Source organism: Podarcis filfolensis (genome assembly GCF_964270895.1).
Source record: "Podarcis filfolensis genome assembly, chromosome: 12".
Taxonomy (NCBI): Eukaryota; Metazoa; Chordata; class Lepidosauria; order Squamata; family Lacertidae; genus Podarcis; species Podarcis filfolensis.
In genome coordinates this window covers 28,101,191-28,112,544 of record NC_139614.1, presented here as the reverse complement: position 1 = coordinate 28,112,544, position 11,354 = coordinate 28,101,191, and the positions used below count along the sequence as shown (strand labels likewise).

Here is an 11,354-nt window from a genome sequence, read left to right as displayed (position 1 = left end):
TCCATAAATAGCAACACCCTAGTGGTCCTGGGCCCTAAGGAAGTTAGATTAGCTTCAACCAGAGCCAGGGCCTTTTCAACACTGGCTCCGGCCTGGTGGAACGCTCTGCCTCATGAGACCAGGGCCCTGCAGGATCTGATTTCTTTCCGCAGGGCCTGTAACACAGAGTTGTTCCGCCTGGCCTTTGGCTTGGAGCGATTTTGATTCCCTCCCCTGCCCCTTTTTCTTTTTTCTTTTTCATTTCTCCTCCTGTGATGAGGCTGCATTTCAATATTTTCATGTTTCAATATTTTAATGTTGTATTTTAATCTTGTTTTTAAGTTGTATTCATTCAACTTGTTTTTATTATTGCTTGTTAGCCGCCCTGAGCCTGGCCTTGGCTGGGGAGGGCGGGGTATAAATAAAAAATTATTATTATTATTATTATTTATTATTATTACAACCTAAGGCCTTCTCACACATTGCCACCAAGAATATAGGAAGTTGCCATATGCAGTGTCAGAGCTTTGGTCCATTTACCTCAGTATTTTCTACACTGACTGGCAGCAGCTCTCCAGGGTTTCAGACGGGGACAGTCACAGCCCTACCTCTGAGCCAGGCAATGACACATGGAGGGGGGGTCACACAGCGTGTGGGGTGCCAGGGAGACTGTTGCCACAGGCCGGGCCCAGTGCATCCCAGCCTGTTGCTCCTCTCTGCCTGCCAAGGTCCATGTTGGCCGGCCAGGCTCCCCCCTGTGTGGGCAGGCAGGTGGCTCAGCTTGGCCCCACTTTGCTCCGGTGGGAGTGCGGTCGCTCCGGCAGTGTTGGTGTTGAGGGCTGGCGCTTACTTGTCTGGCTCCCATACACCCCTGCTTGGTGCACCTGCCTGCGGGGTGCACAGACCCGCCCCGGGCACCAGCAAGCGATGCTATGCCTCTGGACCAGGGGTCAGCAAACTTTTTCAGCAGGGGGCCGGTCCACTGTCCCTCAGACCTTGTGGGGGGTAGGACTATATTTTTTGGGGGAGAATGAACAAATTCCTGTGCTTCACAAATACCCCAGAGATGCATTTTAAATAAAAGCACACATTCCACTCATGTAAAAACACGCTGGTTCCCAGACCATCCGCAGGCCAGATTTAGAAGGCGATTTGGCTAGATCCGCCCCCCGGGCCTTAGTTTGCCTACTCATGCTCTGTACCCACGCAATAGGGCAGAACAGCCAACCTTAAAGGATGGGCTGATTCACATAAGATGATCTGGTCTTTCAACTAGCTTCTTCTCAATTGAACCAATATACATGCTTGATTATAGTGCTACTGTGCAGAACATAGTTAGCTTTGCTTGTAAGGAAGGCGCTGGAGTTTTTTTGGTTTTATTTTTGTGTCTGTTGTTAGAAGGGATGAGGCAGACTCTCTGATCTTATTTAATTATTATGTATCATTTCTACAGTGCTGTAGTTACGCTGCGCTAATCCAGCCGAGGTCTATTATCAAGCTGAGTTCAGGTTCTTCCATATAGGGGAATATTTACACCTACGAGGCCATTCCTTTTCCGTTTGATTACTTCTCTGGTTGTTCCAAACAAAACAAAACATTCAAATGTGCTGGGAGCAGACATACCAATTTAGCAGTCCGTATGATCATTTGATGTTAAGTAATTAACAAAATAGGATTGCCTTCAAATGATTCATACTTGACCTTAGATGGTTTGGCTATTGAGGTGGCTGTGAGCAGGATTCAGACATCTCTGGTTCTTAGTGACAGAAAACAAAAACAGAATCAACTATTTTGTCTGGTTCAGAACTGACTGGATTTCCTTCCTGAGTGCCACAATTCAAGGAATTTTTTTAATTTACGAGGACACTTGGTCAATCAGGAAGAGTACTGTAAGATGTCTTGTACCCATCTTGCTCTTCAGAGTCATCTACTTGGCAGAAGGGCAGAGCAGTCAGAGGTCAGCTTCTTTGAAAAGAATGGAGTAGTGTCACAATATTCACAGGTGCAGATTGATTTTTTTGTACACTGAAATGCCACCTTTTCTTCTATCATGGACCCCAAAGTGAAGTATATGTGCTTCCAGGAGGTTTTTCATCCAACCACCGATAGGCCCAGACCTGAAAAGAAAAAAAGTGAATCTGTTGCTTTAGGGCAGGCATGGCCAAACTTGGCCCTCCAGATGTTTTGGGACTACAGTTCCCATCATCCCTGACCACTGGTCCTGTTGGCTAGGGATGATGGGAGTTGTAGTCCCAAAACATCTGGAGGGTCAAGTTTGGCCATGCCTGCTCTAGGGCAACAGAACAATCCATTTCATTGCAAAAACCTAACGTTCTGGAATGCACTCAAAATCCCCATGCAAAATACTAATATAAAGGACCCAATAGATGTCCTTTTATTAACAAGAGTGAACAAAACATGGCAGCTTCACCATAAATGTGTAAAGGCAAAGGTAAAGGTACCCCTGACCGTTAGGTCCAGTTGCAGACAACTCTGGGGTTGCAACGCTCATCTCGCTCTATAGGCCGAGGGAGCCGGCATTTGTCCGCAGACAGCTTCTGGGTCATGTGGCCAGCATGACTAAGCCGCTTCTGGCGAACCAGAGCAGCGCATGGAAACGCCGTTTACTTTCCTACCGGAGCGGTACCTATTTATCTACTTGCACTTGACGTGCTTTTGAACTGCTAGGTGGGCAGGAGCAGGGACTGAACAATGGGAGCTCACCCCATCGCAGGGATTCGAACCGCTGACCTTCTGATCATATTAGAAATGCATGCAAAGCAAAATCTTTTTTTTTTTTTTTAGATTTCAAAGTTTTATTTTTGCTTCTTATATTGATACCCACAGCACATTGCAAGACAGCATAATTCCAGAAAAGGGTGAGTCTTCATACAATTAACAATTAAATTAGAAATAATAGAAATCTTAGAAATCCAAATAACAACATAAATCCCTAAATAACGAAATGTTCCCCACATGGCTCAGTTTTTATTCATATGGTATGAAAAGGTGGCTCCTATACTGGTAGGTAAACAAAAACATTCTGTAACATCCGATATAGACTGATAGAACTGTGTCCTTGTCACGGATAGCATAAACCCAACAACAATAAACATATAGTGACCCAATTGCCACACACTTCTATAAAGGAATTAACATAAGAAGACATATATCTCCTTTTTTCTTCTATTTTCAGGTACAGTGCCTACTTCAGCGTAAGTCCCTGCCTGATATTCAGAGTTTCCCTCCCTTCTGCTTACACTAATTTAAGTGTCACATGTGGAAAAAGAGTTAAAAGTCAATGCCATTTTGGAATGTAGAAACAGAAGCAGGGGGTTGCAGAATTGGGAAGTTGTAGCTCATTTTTCTTCTACAAATCACTTCTCACAGCAAAGAGGAAAGAAAGAATAAATTTCATGATATTAATTATGAATAAGAATCATTCTTATTAATCATAGAAATGGATTGTAATAATACTACTCTGTTCAGTTTTGTTTAGATTCATGCAGAATATTATACTGGATCGTCGTGTCACAGCTGAAGGAAGATGATAATAGACTGGAACAATTTGGAGGAGAGCTATTAGAATGATAAAAGGGAAAGTTGTACTGTGGGAAGTCCAGCTGAGGAAAGAGGGCACACTGCACCCAGACTGAAGTCAAAAAATTAGCAAGACAGGGTCAGTTTAAATATATTTGAAGTCTGGAAGCTTTCCCTTCACACTGAAGTCACAGTCAGGTCCCACAGGGGAGAGTGTTTGGTCCTACAAGTGGTCAACTGAGTTTGGAAGATTGTCTTATCAGAAAGGTGGACATAATTGTAGTAGACTACTAAGGGATTATTTTAAAAACATCAATTTTCTTGAAAAGCCAAACACTTGCAGGCACAACCAGCATTGAATGTGGGATCGCATAGGACCACCCCGATAGCATCATGAGCACATATAATCATGAATGTGCAATGAAAATGACTGGAAGAACCCATCTTAATGTGGGAATAAGGTGTTTTGTTTGTACTGCTGATGTTGTTGTGTATCACCTGACAATTACTATTCCACCACCGGAGAAGAAAAGGCCAAGGAGTAAACGTGGCTGGGGAAACCCAGCCAGATGGGTGCATAATAATAATAATAATAATAATAATAATAATAATACGGAATAAAGCCCTTAAGATAGTTGAATGGTGTCTTGTATGCTTCTTTTTGGACAATCCTGCAGCCAAGCTGGTGCTAAATGGATTGCTCTGCTTTCCTTTGGACCACATCAGTGAGGCTGAGGGCAAGGGACTTGTTGTCTATGGTTACCAGATATTTTTCAATGAATCTGGGGACACTTTTTTTCTTTTTCTTTGAAGCTGAGTAGCAACAGGGAGTCAGTAGTGGGAATGGTGAGGCAAAAGACCCTGGGCCCAAGCACACATGCAAAGCCTTTCTTTTGCACCCTGTGAAACAAATGCGCAGAGTTTTTAAAAAGCTGGGCAACGGTGCGCCGCCCACCTGTGGCTCCTGAGCCTTCTCCGATCCCCCTTCCCTCTTTGTTTTGACAGATCGGGGGAGGCTTGGGAGTCATGGGCGGGTGGCCGTTGCCCAGGAGGGGTGCAATGTGTGCGGTTTGTCTGCCAGGCAAGGTGCAAAGCCCTTCTTTCGCACCCTGTGAAGCATAAATGTGCAGAGTTTTTTAAAAACTGGGCTACGGCCACCCGCCCGCGACTCCCAAGCCTCCCCTGATCAGTCAAAACAAAGGGGGGATGGGGCAGGAGATCTGTACCACTGGATGCCCCCGGTTCCCCTTTGGCAGTGGCGGCGGCAGCGGCAGTCAGCAGCCCGGAGCCAGCGTGGTAGCGCAATTAGCTCTGGCTGGCGGCTCCTGAAGCCAGCCAGAGCCAACTGCGCTACCAGGCTGCCTCTGGGCTGCTGAGGCGGACGCTTCCACGTTTCCTGGGGACAGATTTGCAAATCTGGGGATATTCCGGGGACGGAATTTGTCCGGGAACAGATTTGCAAATCCGGGGACTGTCCCTGGGAACATCTGGTAACCCAAGTCTGGGGAGCCCAGGACCTCCATGCACACTGCTTAGGCTTGCACCCCGGGGAAGTCACTTCAGTGCTGCTAATGCAGCGGTTTGACTTCACCTTCAGAGGCACACTCCATTGTCTCTCGAGACAGATGGATGCCAACAACAGTCCCAGGTAGGGAGCCCAAGGAGCCAGCTGTAAGACCTTTTCATCTGGAGTTATATTCTGACTTTAATTCCTATTTGGTTTTAATATGTAGTTATGGGTCTCATGCCTCCAGGACCGGTGAGACTGAATTAAATTAAATTAAATGATTATCTGGGGGCGGTTGGCCCGCTCCTTTCAGATCCCTTTTGATCTGCGGTGTGCACAGTCCCCCAAGTTAAAAGCAAGACTGAATCCCCCAGGCAAACCACCTGGTTTTTTCTTTGGTATGAGCCGCTGAGAGAAGTTGCCTCCATATGCCCCCAGCCCTTCTCAGAGTGCGTCTCTGCACCTAGGGCTCTCCAACTTTTTCATTAGGCAACCTGCTTCAGGGTCTGAGGGTGGATTGATGAGGAATCGTCCACTGTTACATGAGCGTTCAGCTGCTTCTTAGAACAAGAAGAGGAAAATAACAGAGCACCAGATGTTCCTGTAAGAACATTGCAGAAGATTCCTCTGCCACTCTGTTGATCACACTGGGAACTGGAGTATACATTTTGACATCTTCATAGAACATTGTGGGGGAAAACTGTGGACCTCCAGATTTTTTGGGACTAGAATTCCCACCATCCCTGACAATTGCTGGAGGCTGATGGGAGTTGGAGTCCAACAACACTGGAGAGTCTTAGGTTCCTCAGCCCTGACGTAGAGGCCTGGTGCAGACATAATGCTACCTAACATCCTGGAAGCCCCCTGTGGGCTCCTGTACACCTCTCTGTTCTCCTTGTACCTCCCCTCTCCTACGGGCATTTGCTTCCCTTTCAGACCTGTTATGTCCCGAGCTTGAAGCCTAGAACAATAGGCAGGTAGGCTCCCAGCATGCAACAACCTGATTGGCCTGCAGGAGCAGACCAATCAGACCCCAGGAGGTAGTTAATCAGCCTATTAGGCCAGTAGGATCCTAGAATGCAACAACTGATTGGCCTGCAGTAGCAGCCCAATCAGGCTCCAGGAGGGAAGCAGAATCAGCCAATCAGACGGAACCCATTGTGTAAATAATGTATATAAAGCCTGAGGTTTTTTGGGGAAACTCACTCACTCACTCACAGATTTACGAGCTGCAATAAAGAGCATGAAATCACTACGCGACTCCGAGTATATTTCAAGACCTAACTGGTTTGTGCTACGTCTGCACTGGCATTTTTGCTAATCATAGTTGTCCCCAACTGCAGTTTGAAAACATGCTTCATGGACCATGTTTGCGAACTGTGGCGTGGTTTGGCACCAATTGCGGTTAGCTAAAATGCAAGAGCAAAGGTATCGCTAACCATAATTAGCTCCCAGGCTGAAAGGGATTGTTGTTCTCAGTTTTCTAACTAACAAAGTCTGTTAGCTGGTACCAGGGTCTTTGTTTAAAGAGTCACACTAGCCACACTAGCTATTCAGCGTGGTCATATAGAAGGGCTCCCAGAAACTTTGAAATGACACCAGTATGCATGATGAATGTACCACAGCAGATGTCTGGGTACAATTCAGAGGCAATCCTCACCCATCTGGATGCAGTGTTCAGTGGGTACAGAATATCTGTGAATTTGGAAGATGTGAATCTCTCCTAAACTCTATTAACCCTTTGTTCAACATTTCCAGATGCTCTACAAGATGGAAGAAGTACTAGGATAGAAGTGCTTAAAATGCTAGAAAATAAGAGATCAAAGTCACAGATCAAGCATTCAAGGTGGCTTGGCATTGATTCTTTCACACAACCATTTCAATAAGAGACTATCTGACCGGCATGCTAATACAAGCAAACCTTACAGTGTCAGCAACCTACAAATTAGAGGTAGACACTGGGAGACTTCTTTTTCTCTTTTTCTTTTTTAAAAAGCCTTTTCAAATTTGAAGAGGACTGAGTTTGCCAGCAGTGTGTAAGGGTAAGCCTAGGAGATGCTTCCTGTTCCAATGTTTTATATAGAAGGGAATTCAGAAAAAAAGAATCCATGAACTGAATCTCATGGGATGCGCATAATTTTTCATTTAAGAGTATTAATTGGGGAAAGCTAGGTCTAGCAAAGAGGAGAGGGGTGCCGCAGCTGGCATTATGCCAAAATGTTGGTGTGTGAGCGAATGGACAAATGGCCAGATCTTTACTGGGTGGTTGGAGGTTTATGGTTTTCAGAGTGAGAGCTCTGTGATTCTTCAGAAAGAAGATCAGCAACAGTTGACAAACATTCCAGACAGGTGGCTTGCCTACAACTGCCCACAATTACAACTCTGTAATGTACAACTGCAGGAGAATGTGGATGTCTTGCATTCATCAGGGCAATGTCAAGATGCAACAAGACTGAGCAGTGCTCCTCATGAGAAGGACTGGCTCCAGGGATGAGGTGGACATTATTTGACACTGGCCACATTCACACCATACATTTAAAACACTTTTATATCATTTTAAACAGTCATTGGCCTTCCCCAAAGAATTCTGGGAGCTGTACTTTGTTGAGGGCACTGGACATTGTTAGGATACCCCTATTCCTCTCACAGAGTTCCCTGTGAGGATGGATGGATTGGTAAACTCCCCTGAGAAGCATCGGGCAGTCTCCATTTTCATTTCCCATAATGCTCCTGATGTAGTGTTGCTCCAGAGCCTTGTGGCAAGTACAAAATGGTGGCCAGGGCGTTCTGTTTTTTTTAAATTATTTTTAAACATATATATATAAAGGGGAGGGGCTGCATACACACAAAATGATATACAATATTTTACAATATGCAGAGCTTTTGTGGCATATAGCAATGAGGGAAGAGTTCCCTGAAGGCAGAAAATTTGAAAGCCCCTGATCTCGGTAGGTCTGGATTGGAGTAACAGTGATCCCTTTCCTCACCTGTAGTTTGCTGACTCTTGTCTCTCGTCTCCTGCTGATAAAATACCTTTGAAATGAAATTGACTGTAGGCAAACTGCTGATAACCTTTGGTTAATTAAAGCCTCTCAGAGAGCAGAAGTATCATGCCAGTTATGAAGTAACTCTGCACACTTCTGTGTATCTGTACCACGCGGTTGTCAGGAAACAAAATACTTGGTGTAGGCTGGCATAACATTAAGCAGACGTCTATTCCCCTCGCAGAGCTACAATTCTCAGAATGGTTTAGCAGTCAATCCCGCTTCAGAGGAAACTCTGGAAACTGCAGCTCTGTGAGGGGGACTAGGTGCTTCCTATCAACTCTCAGCACCCTAACAAACTACAGCTCCCAGAAGTCTTTAGAGGAAGCCATGACTGTTCAAAATGGTATCATGGTGCTTTAAATGCATGATGTGAATGCGGCCCTAGTTACAACCTGGGAAAGAGAAGGGTCTCTATTATGAGCATGCTCAATAGCAAGTTATCTGAAAACGCTAGATGATACTGTTGCAAGCCAGCCCAATTTCCAAGCGGTGTGAGATTCCAGGGGTCCCAGGTGCTCACCCAGACTCCTTTGGAATGAGGGACAGCAGAGACTTTGTGATACATGGTTTATTTACACATATATACAACCTGAGCCTTAGTACCCCAAGAGGGTCTTGCTTCTCCCATAGCCACAGCCTTGGATGCAAGCAAAAATCAGGCATGATTCTGACCCTCTGCCTTTCCCAGCCTACTGCCTTGCTTCCAGCTTTCAGCTCAGCATTAACTCAAGTCTGCACTCTGGCCTTCATTTTTCTAACTACCAGCTTGTTGACCCAAATGAATCTAGATACTGAGGGCGATGCCTTATACATCTGAAAAGAGGTTGGGCCAGGGGTGGGGGAAGTGTGGACCCTCTGGATGTGGCTGGTCTAATCTCTAAGACCAAAAGTTTAACCACCCCATGTCACACGTGACTTCTTTTTCATGGCTGGCTCTGCGTTGTCTTAGCCCTGCCGTTGTTAAGCTCTGCCGTAAGCTGCTCCAGCCTGAATCACAAACACAAAATGCCAAGCTAAAGATCAGCATTTCTGAAAAGAGAGTCAATCCCAAGCCCTTTTCATACCTGCTTGATATAGATACACTGCAGAGAGCAGAAAAGCGCAGAAATACAATTGTTTTTTGTGCTGTAGGTAACCTTTAGCATGGTAATTGCAGTCTCCATGTCAGGGTTCATTGTTTCAGGGCTTAAATGTATTTTGCCATTATCCTTTCAAGCTCCAATGACAATATGAGCTGAAATATGTACCAACATGCCTCTATTTATTGCCAAGCACAGACTTAATCCTATGCTATGTGCGTTTTTCTGAAGCCAGTCGGTGCACCAGTGATTTAGTTATATAAAACAGTGAGCTCAGAACCTTGCCCATCAACCTTTGTTTTGATTGGATTTTTTAAAAAATACCTGGCTGTGTATGTTGCATAAGAAGTACTATTAAAAAAAGTTTGTACACCACAATATTCAGCTGCGTTACATAACAGAAAGTAAAACAAAACTCTACCTTTATTTTCTTTTTGGAAAGAATGCAATTTCTGCTTCAAGTCTGGTTTGTCTTGCTCTGGGGGCACTTGGATGGAGCAGCCCAGCGAAAACAAGTTTAGTGTCGCGAGAAGCTTATTGGGCTAAGAACAAGAAGCTCCCGAATTTCTGAGTTCTTCTGTCCATCATAAAAGGAAGTATAACTTGGGCTTTAGAAGCCAAACACATTCCATTTCACAGGTGCTGCCTGATGCTGGTCAGGTAGGGAAAGTGGCTTGTAACAAGCCCATGGAGCTGACTCACTGAGCCTCTGTGACAGAGAAGGGTTGTAGCATCTGCTCTGCATCCAGAAGGTTACATGTTCAATCCCTGGCATCTCCAGGTAGGGCTGGGAGACATACCTGCCTGAACCACAGTCAGTGGTAGATAACATTGAGCTAGATGGACCAATGTTCTGACTTTGTTTGACTTCCTATGTCAGTGTGGTGTAGTGGTTAAGAGTGGTAGACTCGTAATCTGGTGAACTGGGTTCACTTCCCTGCTCCTCCACATGCAGCTGCTGGGTGACCTTGGGCTAGTCACACTTCTCTGAAGTCTCTGAGCCTCACTCACCTCACAGAGTGTTTGTTGTGGGGGAGGAAGGGAAAGGAGATTGTTAGCTGCTTTGAGACTCCTTAGGGTAGTGATAAAGTGGGATATCAAATCCAAACTCCTCTTCTTCCTATGACAGAGGGCTGGACTCCTGGACACCTAGGATAGGACAAGATAGCCTGCCTGGCTTCCATTCATCCTGGGAGCCTTACATGAACACTCTCCTGCTGCATCCTCTATCAGTAGCAACTAGGGTCCTCCAACTGGTGTTAGCCTTCAGCTTCCAGAAGTTCCAAATAGCACAGCCAATGGACATGGATGATAAGAATTGTCCAACAACATCAGTGGGGGTTACATATTTCCCATCCCTGAACTCAGGAGAAACAAACAAATCTCTCTCAACAGCTGGGTTTAGGGACTGGAAGACAGGCATTGTAAGAGAGATGGGGCTGGAGAAGTGATGGGGTAAACAGAGGGAGAATGTTTTAAAGGACTCCATTGGTTCACGTTCCCTCCTCTGTTTAGTGGTTAAGTGGGGAAAACTCTCATGGATTCTGCACAAGGGCTACTAAAATTCTAGAACACATCTTGTTCCTGCCCTTTTCTTTCTGGATGCTTCCAGGCTGTGGCTATTTTTGGCTGGAATTTGATCATATACTGAAAAATTCAGGTTACACAAAGCTAGTTGGCTTACACAACAAATCTGCTTCCCCCAAAGAGCAGACTTTCTCCTATTTGCATTGGTAAAATGTGAAATAGCACTTGCTTTGATACCATTTCATCTAACCTCCCTGCAAACAAATCAGGACAAATGTTCATTAAACAGGCAGGTCATCTGAATGTGCTCCCTGTCTCCTCTTGTGGTATGGAGTGTCAAGAACAGGCAACAGATAGGCTTCTTGGCTGGGTTATTTATTTATTTTTACAGTTCTATTCAGCTTTACTTCCATGGGACTCATGACAGTGCAAATGGGATCCCTGTGGGGACTGCTTTGCAGGTGCTGACTAGGGAGCCGTAGACGGAGGGAGAATTAGGAGGCCTTCTCCCTTCCATGATGAAGGTGAAACTGATCCTCCAACTGGTTGTTTTCAAAACTCGGAAATATTATATATTACAATGGAATTTAATGGTTTTTGCCTGAGAGCTTGTAACAGTGGGTAGGCGAATAAAAAAGGGCCAATAATGATGCCCAGGATGGCAAGAAATACTTG

The 11,354-nt window shown here is 45.2% G+C and overlaps 1 long non-coding RNA gene across 1 annotated transcript; it reads left to right on the top strand.

The window, feature by feature from the left end:
- Positions 1 to 9,762: 9,762 nt before the first annotated feature.
- LOC310746398 lies at positions 9,763 to 10,982 on the top strand. Its single transcript, XR_014540701.1, has 2 exons — positions 9,763 to 9,933; positions 10,282 to 10,982. It is a non-coding gene; the product is annotated as an uncharacterized lncRNA (long non-coding RNA).
- The last annotated feature ends 372 nt before the right edge of the window (positions 10,983 to 11,354 follow it).